Below are 15876 nucleotides of genomic sequence, written 5' to 3'. Positions count from 1 at the left end.
ATCTTAGTTTACTAAGCATTTAACTTGTATCCTTTGCTTATTTCTCGTAGCCATTGTGATACATTGAATAATTTCCTTTGTCAATTTATCTCTTAAACACACACTTTATGACAATTATAAGAAAAATCAGACGTCATGGTTTTGAGGGAAAAAAGACAATATGTTTTTACTGGTTTTATCAGGCCAGACAGATGAAGGTGAGAAATTCCAAATGAACAAAACTACCCTTCAAATTCCCCAGTACTGTCTTCAACTTGCTTACACTTCTAAAGCCTTAAGAACTTGATTTGCATTTTAAAGTGTTTGCTATCTCTGTAAATATGTAAACAGAATGGCACTGAGACTAGTGGAAGAGAGATTAAAAGAGGGAAAAGAGATTTGACCCCCAATATTATCCATTAATTGAGACACCTTGAGTAAGGATAAAAGCTATATTGTCATACAAAAACACTGATTACTTTAATGGCTGTCATAAGCGCTTTACAAAGATTCTCAGAATTAATTTGCTAATGAATTTTCTCTCCTCATCTCATATAGGTTGCCTCCACATTACACATCTTTCTAAACCTGGAGGGGAGATAGCTTTCCCTATAGATATGACTTGTTCCCATCCTTGTGTATTCTCTTCTAGTCACCCTGTCCAAATAAATAAAATCATTAGTGACATCGATCTATGCCTTTTTAGTAAAAGATGCTATGTTTCCAAGTAGCCCTTGCTCTGCTCTCCAGAGCATGTGTTTTCTAAGCTATTGTGTGGGCAAACTGCTAGAATTCAGCAGTGATAGCTGCACCTGGAGTGCCCCTCCGAGGTCACGTGGTTGGCAGAACCTGTGTGATTTGGAATCCCTACTGCCAGGCATTGCTCTGGGCCCCATCTGTAGCACATCTCTTGGAAACATCCTCACTTCCCTACATGGAGAAAGAGGAGACAGATAACAGGTGATTCTTTTCAGATCCTGGAGAAAAAAAAAAAAAAAAAAAGGACCTCCAATAGTTTCAGCTTTTACTATTAGGATTACTATTTTCTCCTGCAGCTACATATTGATACATAATCCATAGTGATATTTTGAAACTGAGTTTAGACTAAGAAACAAACTGGTGGTCACATTTTACTTTCATGTACTCTGATATGGCATCGATTCAGATATCCAAGCAAATTTTTAGTTAACAGAAGATCACAGTTTGATGTAACTGTACACATTTCGAGTAAAGCAGCCCAAATCTAGAGAATATTGTTCAGATAGTCCCATGCATGAGGAGACCAAAGAAATGATATCTTTAGAGGATAGGATGGGAACACCTGAAACGTGATTAATTCCAGGAAAAGATTGCTCTTTTCCCCCTTCTTCTGTAAACTTTCAGACTCTAATACTGCTTGCTGCCAAGTGGAAGGAGACACCAAGCCTGCTTCAACTGACCTAGAAAGTAGAGAGGTGGGCGAAACTGCTGAGAAAGCAACAAAACACAGAAACATGTTCTATGTGTTTCTCTGATTAGAGTTGAGAAGAACTCTCTATCAAATAGCCAGGAATCATCAGAGAGCGGTAAGTGCATCATGGTCTCATCCGCAGGGACTCATCTTGTATTAACATGAGAGCCTAGGGTTTGAACAAAAAAGGAGAAAAGGATCGGTCACGTTTGACTTAAAATTTCTCACTTTTTGAAGTTACTGATAAAATGCTCTGTCAAGTTCTATAGTAAGATTGATTTAAAGGACCAAAACATAAATTCTCAGGAAGTTTTGTGTGTCTTTTGAAAAATGCCAGGAAGATGGTAAGAGTCTTGACGAAAGTGAAAGGATTTTTTCAAGACAGTGTGGTACTTGTATCTCTTCTTCATACAGAACTTTTTGCCACATTTTATCTTTCAAAAAAGATATGAACAGTGAGCAAATTGTACTTTCCAAGTAAATTTTCTTTAGGGCAGAATAAACGATTAATTACTCTGCATAAAAATAGATGTGTGATATATGTGGGGCCCCCAAGATGATTGTTTTATAATATTATACAAAGATACGGTTTGTTGTTGTTTTTTTTTAATCTCTGACAGACTAAATGAGGGCTTTTATTGGCTCAAACATATCTTTTCTCTTTTTACACAACCTAATTAATATTTGTTGGTATACTGATCAATGTGAAAGAAAAAAAAAATCTCAGAACTGGAGGTTTTTTTCCCAGAATACTTAAGGCAGAATTCTGATTTTTCAGAGCCTAGGAAATGCCCCTTGAATGTTGAAATAAAGCTAGGAAGAAGTAAGTCCTGTTGAAGCAATTCTTCTATGAAAGTTGCTGATGACTAGGTTTAAGTGTTCCAGGAACCGGACTCGACTCTACCGGGTTTCTCCCACCCACCTCACCTTAATTTAAGACTTGATAACTACAAAATGTTTTCTAAGTGTGCCCTATATTCTCCTTTATCCCCTTCAGACCTACTCTCCACCTTCTCTACCCTCTTCTAGCACTGGACATTATAGCTTCTATAATGTGTATCAGCCAAATTCCCTTTCCCTTTGGCTTCTGGTTGGGTTTAGGCAACAGGAGGCACATGTAAGCAATCAGAGGAAGAGAGACACGTCAGATATTTATTCCTTTGGCCGCCTACCTGTTATCCCTTGGCCAGACACCAGCCAATATCCTCTAACCAGAGCCACACATCCTCCTGGGTACTCACTCTCCCAAACCACTCAATGTGTCTGGTAACTATTCAACTGGTAGTAGTGTTGATTTCCTCTGGTCCTCACCACATTTTACAAAGAATTTCTTGATAGAACTCTCTTTAGTTGTCCCTTCCGAGTGTACCATCTAAACATTGGCTGGTCCCTGATCATCACATTAAAAAAGGCTCCACACGGTAAAAAGAGAACTACATAGATCTTATTACACAGTTAGTATAAGAAAAATTATATACCACACATTTCAGATAATATGCCATGGGCTTCTTGTTTCTAATTTTCTCCTTAGTCAAGTAAGATTCAGTTTCTCCTTCTTTCTTCTTCCTCCCCCCTTCCTCCCCCTCCCCCTCCATCTTCCTCCTTCTCCTCCTCCTCCTCCTCCTCTTCTTTCTTCTTCTTCTTCTCTCTCTCTGTCTCTCTCTCTCTCTCTCTCATTCTCTCTCTCTCTTTCTCTTGTGTTGCTAGGTGAATAATCTCTGGGCAGAATTCTTCATTTTCTTAAGCTTTACAAGTTTTCCAGTCCTGTATATTAATAGCAGATTTTATTAATTCTATTCTTAAGGATGGGTGGGAAGTGGCTTCTTCTAATTTTATTTGCAAAATGCCTGTCACTAAATATTTATAACCACAGAACTCACTATTCTCTCTCTATTTGTGTGGTCCTCAAGTTTTTCATCTTTCTCTAATTTTAGGGTTCTACATTTCTTCAGTAACCGCTTCTGTGTTATTCCAAGATGCTCTGATGAGAAACTGTGCATCAGAAGAATAATTTTTCCAATTAGAGAAACAAGCAGAAAATAGTTTCCTTTCCTACAGCACCACACCAATGCACATTCTAATGGCCTTATTCTAACCACCACCTCCCACACCTGCTTCCTCTGGTAAGCAACATAGATGACCTACACTCACTGATTGCAGAACTGTGATTTCATTTTCCACACTCAGAGTTCTTGAATCACATTGATTTCATCTGTAGATGGTTTTTAGCCTACAGTTTATTTTTAATATTCTGAAATAAATATGTTTTAGATCTCCCAGGAAACAAGTCTCAGAAGTTGGTACATATACCTCATACTGTTTCCTTGGTTCAATTCTAAGGGGAGCTAAAAGCATTTCTTCCTGCTCCGGCCATACTTTCGAGAAGTTGCACTGAATGAAGAGAACAGAGACTATGCTTTTTACAAAATATGATGAATCTTAAATGATGAACAATATTGTATATGCTTTGGCATCGTTACCTCGTTGGAGTTGTAACCACAGAATTATCTAGATGTCTTTCACCTGGTACATGAGGCCATTTTCATGAGATAACCGGTTCTTATTTACTTCCATTTGAATACATTGCTGTTCGATCCAGAGATGTTTTTCAACCTATGTTTTTCAGCCTATGGCTTCCTATATAACATAATTGCTGAGTGTATGGAATACAGGACCATAGCAGAGTTGGAAATCATGTTATATTTCGGTAAGGATCCACGAGCCACATGGATTCAGATTGCACTCCCTGAAACCAAAATACTTAATGTAATGTATTCACGAGAATGAAATTTCTGTCACAAAACTTGCCCATAAAGTTAATTGGAAAACACTGTATTATGTTAGCTATATAAGTAATTGTGTGCTAGTGTGTGCATGTGCACAGTCTGATACATGTGTGGTACTATACAAGGCAACTCACCAGGAATCATACCCACTGGCCCATAAACAGTTACAAATAAAATTCTGTCAAGATCAGCACCAGGATGATAGACTCTCTTACTCGTTTTTCATTTTCTATGGTAATTCTATGGTAATTCATTTTCACAGGTAATTCTATAATTTTAAGATTGAACATTTACTTTAGAAGTAATGTTTCTCTTTACAGATAGTACTTCTGTCTATAGCTATTCCAGAATGATGAATTCTCAGGATGCCTCGCCAAATTCTATTACCTTTGTTAACCATGAAAACTGAAAACCATTCTGGTTTGCACACTGATCAAAAATTAAAAACAAAAACCAAAACTTTGTATATTGTTTGGTAGCGGGTTTTCCTTACTATACGAAACCAAGGAGAAAAGTATGAGCCCTTTAAAGGTTTTATGGCTTTGTGGCTTTAAAGAGTCAAGGTGATGCTGGAAGCAGGGGCACCCCTCGTTGCTGTGACGCGGCACACCGCAACGCGCTCCCGAGAGGCAGCACCCCCGCTGGCTGAGAGTGGGAACTGCAGAGCTGACCACGTCCTCACTGTATGACCTAATTCAGTTCCTTAACTGCTCTGAGTAGCAGCTCCTCTCTCTAAATCGGGGATAATTAGAGTAGCTATCTCATAGAGTGGTCACCAGTAACCATTTTAAACTCCTTAAAACCGTGCTATGTACGGGCTATGCAATTGGTTAATTTCTGATTTTGAAGTGATATTCTCTCTCTCTCCTATGCTTGTGAGATTGGAGTCCTGACAATTTCCACCCAATCATCATGGCAGCTAATGGTAGCCAGAGTGCTTCTGCATCTAAGTATTTAGACTTCTAGGGTAGCCATAGAAAACATGATTGGTATTTCTATCACGTTTTGACAAAGTTTCATGTTGCTTTTACGATTCAAAATGGGGACCCTTATGAAGCAGTCAGCCAGATTCTTGACTCTCACAATAATTCGTCTTGGCGTAAATTCTTTAAGTTCCTCCCTTAGCAAAGTGAAAGCCTAAGTCACGAGTATACCTGAAATATAAAATCAGTAATGTTCTTCCTCTAGGCCGGCAGAAGAGAATTTACAATTATCTCAGCTATCAGAAAAATGATACCACTAAGAAAATGTGCGTGGCTCTTTTTTAGTTGTTTTTTAAAACATTAAAGAAAAAGAAAAAGGAAAATGTTTTCTTTGCCCCATAAGGGAGGAAAAACAAATTCCACGGTGTTCAGAATCTCCCTTTGGAAATATGTGTTTCATGGAGTTAAAATGTTCCAATGATGTTGTTTTGAGATCATTTGGCCTGTTTTTCATCCTATGTCACACACAAAGAATTCTCCCACATAGGATGAGAAATTGGCCATCAGGTTTTCAACCATCTGCTTTCAGACATAGTTTAAGCACTTATTTCTTAATAGCTTAAAAGTCCCCGAACAGATTCCCAGACTATGTGAAAATAGGATAATTCTTAGAAGATTATAGACAGCAGAATCTGGTCTGTCTGGGTCTAACAGCATTTCAATTGTCCTGATGGCTAATTATAAATTTGTTAGGAAGTCAGGGGGAAAAAAAAGCAATTATCAAGAATTTTTCACTATTTGGAGACTGAATCAATACACAAAAACCATTTTGGAGATTATTGTATAATTTAATATGTGTAAAATCTCAGCAAAATACCTGACTTAGGAATCCTAAATACTTGGATCATACATAGCTTATTTATTTTGGGGATTTGTAGTCTGGAAGAATTTCTCCTTCAGTAATAATAATAATAATTCAGTCAGAAATAGCTTTTTCTCCAAAAGCAGAATTAATATACATTCAATCATGGGCACATTATTACTTTAAATAATTTAGCTTACCTGCTATTGTCAGCAACATTTATTTTATCCTTTAGATGATAATACAATGTTTGTCAAGATTCCTGAAATCTTGATATGAAAATTGCTCTACTTTTTCATATAATAAAAATATTATGAAAATAATAGAAAAATTAGCATTGATTGAAATTTATTGCCCATGTGTAGCTGGTTCCTTTGTTCATGTAATAAAATACATAAGAATTAGTTGCTTATTTCTTAATGAGATCCATGCTATCAAGTTCACATGAAGCATTTTTAACACTATACTATTTTGCATTAAGTATTTTATATAAAGCTAACCCTTTTTTTTTTTTTATTTGAGCTTCTAGCCATACAACAAAGATCATAAATGCCATGGCTCGAGAAGAAAATATTCATTTTTTTTAACATTTCTGAATGCAAATATAAATTCACTTAAGCACAGCGTATTTCTGGATACTCATAATGAATCTAGTCTTGAATTATACAAGTGTCAACAATTTTCGAAAGCAGTAACTACAGTGACTACATTCCACAACGTGCACATATAACTTAAAACCTTTAAAGGAGCTAATAAAAAAGATTATCTCCCAGAGCAAGTTCTTATTTGTTCTTCAGATCAGCCAAAAGCCAGTTCTGTAGTTGAGCGTTAAGCTCCTTAAAGCTGGGTGAAGAGGGCAAGTCTAAATTACAAATTATCCCTATGTTTTGGCAATCCCCTTTCTCCTCTACCTTAATCGTAGCCATTTTTTTTTACACTAAAAATTCTAAAGCTTGTCAGTGACAAATAGAATAACATAACTAAAAACTTGGCCTTACCCTTTCTTTTACTGAGTGTCACACAAGTGACTCACTGCAACTTTTGTTTGCTGGTCTAGTGAATGTGAACTAAGTCAATGGAATAAATAAAATGTTTGTTAATAAATCTGTATCTCCGGTCCTAACTTCCCATATGAACCATGGAATTGTAATTGCATTCCAATATCACTATGAGATGTCTCTCCAACTCTAAAATCTGTAGTCTAACATCACTTTCTCTTGCAAACGAAACACCTTACTTGTCTCCCAGGCAAGTGACTTTGATTCTGACTTTCTTTTCTTTTCTTTTTTTTTGGGGGGGAGGGGCTTTATTTAGTTTAATTTACCCCCTCCTAACTTTCTCATGTATACTAATCAAAAAGTCCTATTAATAGTCCCTTTTGTAAATCACTCTCAAGGTTATACCATTCCCACTACCAATACCTGAGTTATACTCTCTATTTCACACTTAGCTTATTATAACAGTTCTGCAGTCTGCTCCACATTCTAAATCATCCAAATATGACTACTAGGTTAATCATTATTAAAAACAACTAATATGTGGGCACAACTTCAACGTGGCATTCTTCTCTAAAAGAACCTAAATTATTCTCAAGAGCGCAAGATTTGAATTCTTCACACTAGAACCAAAAATTCTTCATTAACTGATGCCCCCTTCCTTATTATAATTTACATCTTATTCCTTCTCTCATGAAATTTTCCTTCGAGCTGATATTACCTATACACTCAAGCAAACACCCTCATCTGTTTGACCATGTCAAACAATACACTGGGCTAACACTCTACCTCTGCTATTCACAGAGTCTGGAACATCTTCCACCATGATCTTCACCAATTCACACCCTCCATTCTTTTGAAAGCCTAGCTAAACATGTACCATGTTTAAAATTTCCTAAGCACTCAATAAGTATCAACTGAATAACTATCAGTTGAATGATAAAGTACATTTTCTTCATAATAACAAAATTTCAGTGGATTAAAACAATACATACAGATAACTTACTTAAGCTACATATCAAAATTTTTAATGTTTATGTACTCATTTTGAGAGAGAGAGAGAGAGAGAGAGAGAGCAGGGGAGGGGCAGGGAGAGAGGGAGAGAGAGAATCCCAAGCAGGTTACACCCTCAGAGGGCCCAAGACAGGGCTTGATCCCACGACCGTGAGATCATGACCTGAGCAAATATCGAGAGTCAGAGGCTCAACCGACTGAGCCATCCAGGAGCCCATACCACATATCAATTTCAAATCTACTGGGGGACCTGCTCTACATTATTCTCAGTCATATATAGGCTATAGGACCTTATACTATTTGGAATATACCTTTTTGCATTATGGAAAGAAAAGAACATGGGAGATCATACATCAGCTTTTATAATCTCCAACTTGGAATTGGAATACATCACTTGTTTTCACATTCCAGCCCTAATTATAAGACAGCAAGATTGTGAAATCCCACTATTTGTCCGGCAGTGGAAAATTGGAAATATCACTGGGTTTCCTTGGGTGCCTTGAGATTATAGATTGCAAGATGATCTTAAGTAGGGGATATTTTCTTTCTCTTCCTTCACTCTTCCCTACCTGTATTAAATGATACATATACAGTCAGTTTCTTCCTGTCCTCCTCATCAAGGGCCCTCACATTATGCTCAGATCTCATACTCATAACTTGAAGCTTCTAACCTATTCTAAAATTGAAGTTATCAGAGAGCCAGTCATTGAACAAGCAAGCAGCCTGCCATACCCGGTTCTCAGCTTTTTATGCTTCTTCTAAGAATTTTAGATACAGAGCTTGTGGCATTCATTAGTGCAGTTAATCCTCTTTCCAGGAACATGATAGAATTGTACTTCCTGGGGCCAAGTGATGAGTGTTAGCTAATAACTTTTGGCCCAAAGTGGTATATCTTCCTACCAGGCCAGAGCATACAGTTGCCGATGCAAGACCTTCTAGAGTTCTTCTTTGGACCTGGATGCCAGCACATATAGAGACAGTGGCTTCTTTGTCAGCCTAGGTCTAGAATGAGCACAGACACCTTATCAACCTATGGTGCACATGTAGCTGAGCAAGAAATAAGCTCTCATTGTTTTAGTCCGATATATGGTGGAGCTGCTTGTCAACAGCATAATCTAGGCTATACTGACGAATACAGAACTTATAAAAGCTACAGCTCAGGAGCAACATAAAAGCTTTTATCTTTCTCATGGAATGTTGCAATCAGGAGCTGAGTCTGGCGCTGGTCCCCTGCCGGGCATGGTGCATTTGGGATCCTGTTTCTCCACAGAATTGAACTCTGGCTGCCTTGTTTGCTTTCGGAGCCAGATCCCAGCAAGCCCAGACTACAGCTGTGTGTTTCTATTCCACTTCTGGTCCATAAAGATTCTTATCTTGTTTATGGATACTTCTTTTGATGTTTTAAAATTATTTTACCTATCACTGCCCTGTGCTTAGCCTGGAAAGAGTGCTTGGTGAAACAGTGCCACTCTTTCTCCTCAAATGATCTTAATGGTTTTAAATATCAAGTTCTCATGTGAAGCCAATAATTTGCTAATACTATGATAGAAAAAATATGATTCAGGATCCAAATCAGGATTTCTCAACCTGCATCATTGATATTTTGGATCAAATATTTCCTCGGGTGGGGTGAGGGTGTATTGTACATTGTAAGATGTTCAATAGCATCCCTGGCCTCTAGAGTCCAGGAGCCACCCATATAAACATAAGTTCTGACAATCACAAATTTCTCTGGCCATTGACGAATTCCTTTGGGGAAGGGGACAAAATTCACTACCAGTTGAGAATCAATGACCTAAAGGTAACTCCAAAAGAAGAATGAAGAAAATTCCCTGAAAAAATTATTCATGTAATTATTAAGTATAAAGTCTCTTTAGGTCATTATTTGAGGGTGTGCAGATTTGTATTATAGATCAGGTATGCATGTGTGTGCATGTTTACTGAAAAAAAAATGTTATATCACTATTTCATTAAGTATTTTACAAAGAGAATGAGCACTAACCATTCAGGACACTGCGTGTGAGGTACCTTATGTCAGTGTCGTTCTGTTCTCATTAGGGTGGACAGCTCATCTCCCTTTGCCTGAGACTTTCCAGTTGCAGCACTGACTGTCTTTATCCCAGGAAAGGCCTCAGTGCCAGGTCCTGAGGTGGTTGGTCACCCTACAGGTAAGTTGAGCAACACTCCCAGTTTATGCTTTGTGGAAAGTCCACATTATCCCTAAGAATTCTGTTAAATCCTAAGGAAAAGCTATTTCTCTAGCCACTTCTTGTTCCTATTCCCTGCTCTTCCTGGATTCTTTTTTTAATCCTGAATCTTGAGTCTCTTCATTCATCTTCTTGCTGGCAGTTAAACAAATATGGACTTTATATTCTTTCTTCTATTTCAAAATAAAAGACAAGGAAAATATTCAAAAGGTCTTCTGTGTGTGGCATAATCTACCAAAGATTTTAGAGATTACGATATCACAGAAACATTGACTAAAATAGGATGTCATATATTCTGGATTATATAATTTCCAGAGCAAATCCACAGTACTGCACATCCACCGTGGCTCACACACCTTCTCTTTTCTCTCCCCCTTTTCCTGCTTATTCTTGACCAGAGTAGGTTAGCTCTTGGATTTATTTCCCTCACTTTAGGAGCTCATCTCTTTTTTCAGTAACTTTATCAATGTTTGTTTCTATGCATAGACAGTTATCTTTCTTGGATGAATTCTGGAATGTTTAGTAAGATAATGTTTCTTTGACCCTATCAGACACGGGATGGGGATTTGGAGGAGAAAGAAGAATGTGTCCTATCTGGGAGGTTGCAGAAGACTTTCTTGCCATGAGAGGAGACAGGAAAAGAAAAAGCATGGAAATGAGGTGATGCTGGGCAATTTGGGGGACCAGCAAGTATGGCTCTAGAGAAGAATCTGTGGGAAAAGATAAATTAAGAAGATTAGACTGGGAGTACATTAGGGAGAAGCTTAAATGCCCAGATACAGACATGGAAATTTATCTCATAGGAAGTAAGAAGCCATCAAATGATTTCAAGCAATGGAGTGATGTAATTTGAGTGAAACCTTATCTATTAAGCCATCAAACGATTATTCTCCCTTTTAATTATTTCAGTCCTGTGTTACTTTCTCATTCATTAACCAAAAATATCTTAATATTTAACTTTATAATCACACAAAAGTCTCCATTTTAGGGACCACGTTGCACCTTCTTGTCTCTTTTCATTATCTAGAGTAGTTTTAAACTAACAGGAATGACAAATTAAGCTTCTTAATGATTTTTATGAATTAATATTATCGGAATACTTACTGTCCAATATATTGTGTATTTTTATTTGAAAAAGTGCTGTTGTTAGACACCCTTCAAAAAAGGTAACATAATGAAAGATTTCTAAAGTGGTAATACCACTTTAGTTATTTTTTTTTTCCTCCGTAGATAAGCAGATATTTTTTCCCAGTGTAAATAAAATAAATACTAAGGGTGGGATATTTCAAAAAGTTTATATTTGATCTGCTCTTAAGCTTTTAGGGGTGATATTTGGTGACATTTTAGATTCTTCCTTACTATGTCAGATGGGACTTCATTCAGAAAATAATCAAAACCACTTTCTGTCTATAAATCCCCAAGTGTGCTGAGGAAAAGTTATCTTCAGTCTGTTGAATCATCAGTGAATAAAGGCTATTGTTCCTCTCTGATTTTAGTTCTTTGCTGGTGCTGAAATGAGAATAGTCCTTGCTGGTTTTATATCATCAGTACATCTATAACACACATACATGCACACACTCAAAAATAAGTGAATATTTTTATATTCTTGCTACTTTTAGTCTCTTTTCTGTTCTTTGTTCATTTACATACATATTTTTCAGTTCAATCTCCAGAAATACACTCATTTGTCAGCTGAATTTGTCAGATGACTATTACTGAGGAACCAGTATTTTCCATTTGTATTATACTTTTCCTTGTAATAAATGAGACAGAATAAGGTTAAAAATATAATACTGCAAAATGTACTCACAAGTTGACTAAGGGCCCAGACCTGTATCTGTGTACCTCATTCTTCTGTGTAAAAACCCATTAATAAATTTCTATTTAAGTGAAGGTCGGCTGAGAATGAAAATGACACATTGTGTGTTGTTCTTGTGTCACTAAACTACACAGACATTACTATAATTACTCATACTTTATTTTTGCATGTTAAGCCTTTTTTTTTGTAAACTTTGGTTCGTTTTAATAGGTAAAAGAGGAAGAATTTTAAAATATTTCCATTACCTCACCAATATAATCACCATGCATTCGCAAGCTAAAAGCTAAAAGCAATAAAGCAATGTTTATTCAAGCTAAAGCCATAAAATTATGACCAACAAGTATAAATATGTGTGGCAAGGTGCTTGAGATAGTAATTATCTCCATCTTTTTAATGTTGTTTAATGCAAGTCTAACTAATAGGGCAATAAGAATTATCCTGAATGCTAGCAGGTTTGTTTCATAAACCGGTTCATGGGGGTGCCTGGATGGCTCAGTCGGTTAAGCATCTGACTCTTGGTTTCAGCACAGGTAATGATCTCACGATTCGTGATAGTGTGGAGCCTGCTTGGGATTCTCTCTCTCCCTTCCTCCCTCTCTCCCTCTCTCGCCCTCTCTCTCTCCCTCTCCCCCTGCTCATGTTGTCTCTGTCCCTCTCAAAATAAATAAAAACTTAAAAATATAAATAAGTAAACTGGTTTACGATCAGGCTAAAATCTTTACTCCACTCATACTCTGTCTCTCTCTCAAAAATAAATAAAGGTTAATAAAAAAAAATTTTAAGGAAAAAAAATATCTTTACCTTCTAAGAGTACTCAGAGCCATTTAATTTGCTATTTCTGAAGAGTTGGGTCTTAGGAGAAAAAGACTGAAATCCTGATGAATCACCTGTACCCATACCCACCTGTAGGACAGGATTTAGTCATGGTTCCATCCAGGCCTGGATCGTTTCTTCAACATCTGCTTCAGTTCTGTCCTTGGTGTGTTAGCATCATCTTCAGATTGGTTTCCACTACTGTTGGAAGACAGATACTAGCAGCCATTGAAGGCAATATGGTTCACATCTAAGAAGAGAGCAACATTTATTCCTGTAAGTACTATAATCCTAAAATCCATGCTGATTGGACTGTCCCCAAGTCATTCCCTATGATCAAGCAATTGTTATGTACTAACTTGCTAGCCCTGATCAATCTGAACCTTTGTGGCAAGTTAGACAGGAACCCCTTGTCTGTCTTAGATAAACACCCCAGTGCTAAGTGTTAAGCTAACTTCACAAAAATAAATAAATAAATAAATAAATAAATAAAGCTGCAATACAGTAGAATAGGGATAGAGTAGATGTTGATGAGAAAAGTCACAATGACTTCTGCCACAGATGAGCTCCCTGGATACAAATCCTGAGAGGGGGTTTGGTATTCCTGGAGTTTATTAGGGGGTACCTTTGGATGAACACCTGTGGAGGAAGGAAGAGAAGATAAGGAATGGGCAGAGCAGCAGGACCAATAAGTTTCACCGACCCTCTTAAGAGTTCTCAAGCCAGAATGTTTCTTCAGAGTTGTTCTCAGCTCCATCAAAATGGCCAGGCATTTGCTTTTCCATACAAATCGTTGGACGTGGCTATCCAGGAAGGACGTGTGACTTTGGTGCTTCTCGGCAGGTAAGGCAATTCCTAAAGGGTATGAAAGCTTAAGGCACCTGGTGACAGGATCCCCAGCAGCTGAGCCAACAAGTTCTTCATATCATACCTGCCACATTCATTACAGGCCCTACAATGTAACATGCAAAATGTTCGTGAATATCCCGTGTGAACTGGTTGAACTCTGAAATTGAATCATGTTGCAAGTTGACAATGGAGTTCAAAGATTGGTTTGATTAATTCTATGCTTTTCCATCTACTCGGAGTTAGACTGAAACAAAATGTAACTTTTTTCTTTCCTAATTACTCCATATTAGTCTCAAATCCCGAAGAAGCAGAACACAGGGTAAAAATTCTTTGGAAATATCAATCTACTTCACATTTACCTTTATAAACCAAATGCAGGGTTTTGGGTTACTAGCTCAGTTACACAGCAGCATAAAATCACCCTCCCTCATCCTAATAAAATGGACAAATAGTTTTTAAGTGGAGAGAGGAAGAAAAAGGATAAAAAATCCTTCACTACCTCTCTCTCTCTGCCCCTCCTTCTCTCACGCTGTCTCTCTGTCTCAAAAAATAAATTAAAAAAAAAAAAACCTTTAAAAAAATTCCTTCACAAACAGCCACCAAATAAGGAAATGTGAACAAATGAAAGCCATATACCTCAAAAAGCAAAGCTAAAGAAAGAAACAGAGGATTCTGATGTGACAGGTGGTAAAGTCTAGGTCCCTGAGCCAGCTTCCTTGCTCACAGATCAACCATGAAAAAAGAAAATGACTTTACAAAATTCTCTGAACTCTCATTAAAACCTTCCATTTGGAAAAATGTGGACTGAGCAGAAGTAGATAAGCCTTTTGATTTTTTCCCTCTACTATTCTATATAGTTTGATTTTTTTTAAATAATAGGCAAGCATATATTATTTTTATTTAAATAGGGGTTATTTTGTGAAAAAAATCAAAATAAGAAATAAAAAATTAGCTCATGTCACATAAACAGTACCTACTTTAAAACATCAGGATAATACATGGGAATCTGTGAGTTGAACTTGGCCAATGTCCTTTCTGCTCATCATATCCTCAATAGACATACTCCCAAAAAAGAGCTGTTTGATTTTTTAAAAATAATAAGAGTTATACTACGTCAATTTTCTATATTATTTTATTCTAAAGAGATGAGACTATCTCTTATATTACCTTGCCTATTTGTGTTATTTAAGCAGTGTACATTGAAAAAATTACTCTTCTCTTCCTAAGCCCTTTATATTATACTTTTTTTCTATATGTTTATAGTGTAGGTATTATTAGTGACAAATGAAAATCATGTATTTGTTGTGTCAGTCAATAATGGATGCCCCATAGGAAACTACTAGTTGGGGTCACCCCTAGGGACACCTCCTTAGGAGCCATTATGTATTACTAAAGCCTAACTTTCATGTTTCAAAATAATGGTCGTAGAAGGCTACCTTCTCAGTGCACATCTCAGGGATACAAGAATATTGAAGTTCAGGAGATGATTCTTTCCTTCTACTCTTCCTCTTGCCTCCCACCGTACTTTAAGTGGTTGAACTTAAGAAAGAAAGAAGCGGAGAGGGGGAGGAGAGAGGAGAGCAAAAAAATATTTGGCTAAAAGGAAAAGAAGGAATGTATATAAGTAAACTCAGTCCTTAAAGACCATTCTATGTTAATATCACCCAACTGTCATCATTGGCTCTGTGTGGGGGTGCCAAGAGACCTGAATTGTAGTTGCAAATGTACCACGCATTAGTCAGGATTCTCCAGAGAAACAGAAAAAATAGGATATATATACAGCTATATAGAAAAGGGTATTTCTTATAGAAATGGGCTCACATGCTTATGGAGAACAAGAAGTCCCACAGTCTGCCACCTGCAAGCTGGAGAACAGGAAAAGTTACTGGTATAATTCAGGCTGAATCGGAAAGCTTAAAATTAAAGTGCTTATGGTGTAAGTCCTGGTCAGAGTATAAAAGCCCAAATCCCAGGAGCTCTGACATCCCAGGGCAGGAGAAGGTGGGTATCTGAGCTTGAGCAGAGAGAATTTGCCTTTCCTTCTTGGCCTTTTTGATCTATTCAGGCCCTTGACAGATTCAATGATGCTCAATGCCTTGGTGAGGGTGATCTTCTTTACTCAGTTGCCAGATTCAAAGGCTAATCTCTTCCAGAAACACCTTCACAGATACACTCAGAA

At 37.2% G+C, this 15876-nt stretch overlaps 1 long non-coding RNA gene across 1 annotated transcript in view; it reads left to right on the top strand.

The window, feature by feature from the left end:
* The window catches only part of LOC124520501 (uncharacterized), a 112027-nt gene extending 99917 nt beyond the window's left edge, over positions 1 to 12110 (top strand). The window contains exons 2-5 of the long non-coding RNA XR_006964328.1: positions 1328 to 1544; positions 3364 to 3552; positions 10068 to 10177; positions 10768 to 12110. This is a non-coding gene — a long non-coding RNA (uncharacterized LOC124520501). The remainder of the gene's footprint in view (positions 1 to 1327; positions 1545 to 3363; positions 3553 to 10067; positions 10178 to 10767) is intronic.
* Positions 12111 to 15876: the final 3766 nt, after the last annotated feature.

This window comes from Lynx rufus, unplaced genomic scaffold (assembly GCF_022079265.1).
Source record: "Lynx rufus isolate CCGP_SWC_20201006 ecotype Redwood Valley unplaced genomic scaffold, mLynRuf1.p SCAF_3, whole genome shotgun sequence".
Classification (NCBI taxonomy): Eukaryota; Metazoa; Chordata; class Mammalia; order Carnivora; family Felidae; genus Lynx; species Lynx rufus.
Note: the sequence above shows the minus strand (reverse complement) of the source record. Positions and strands in the feature narration are given on the sequence as shown.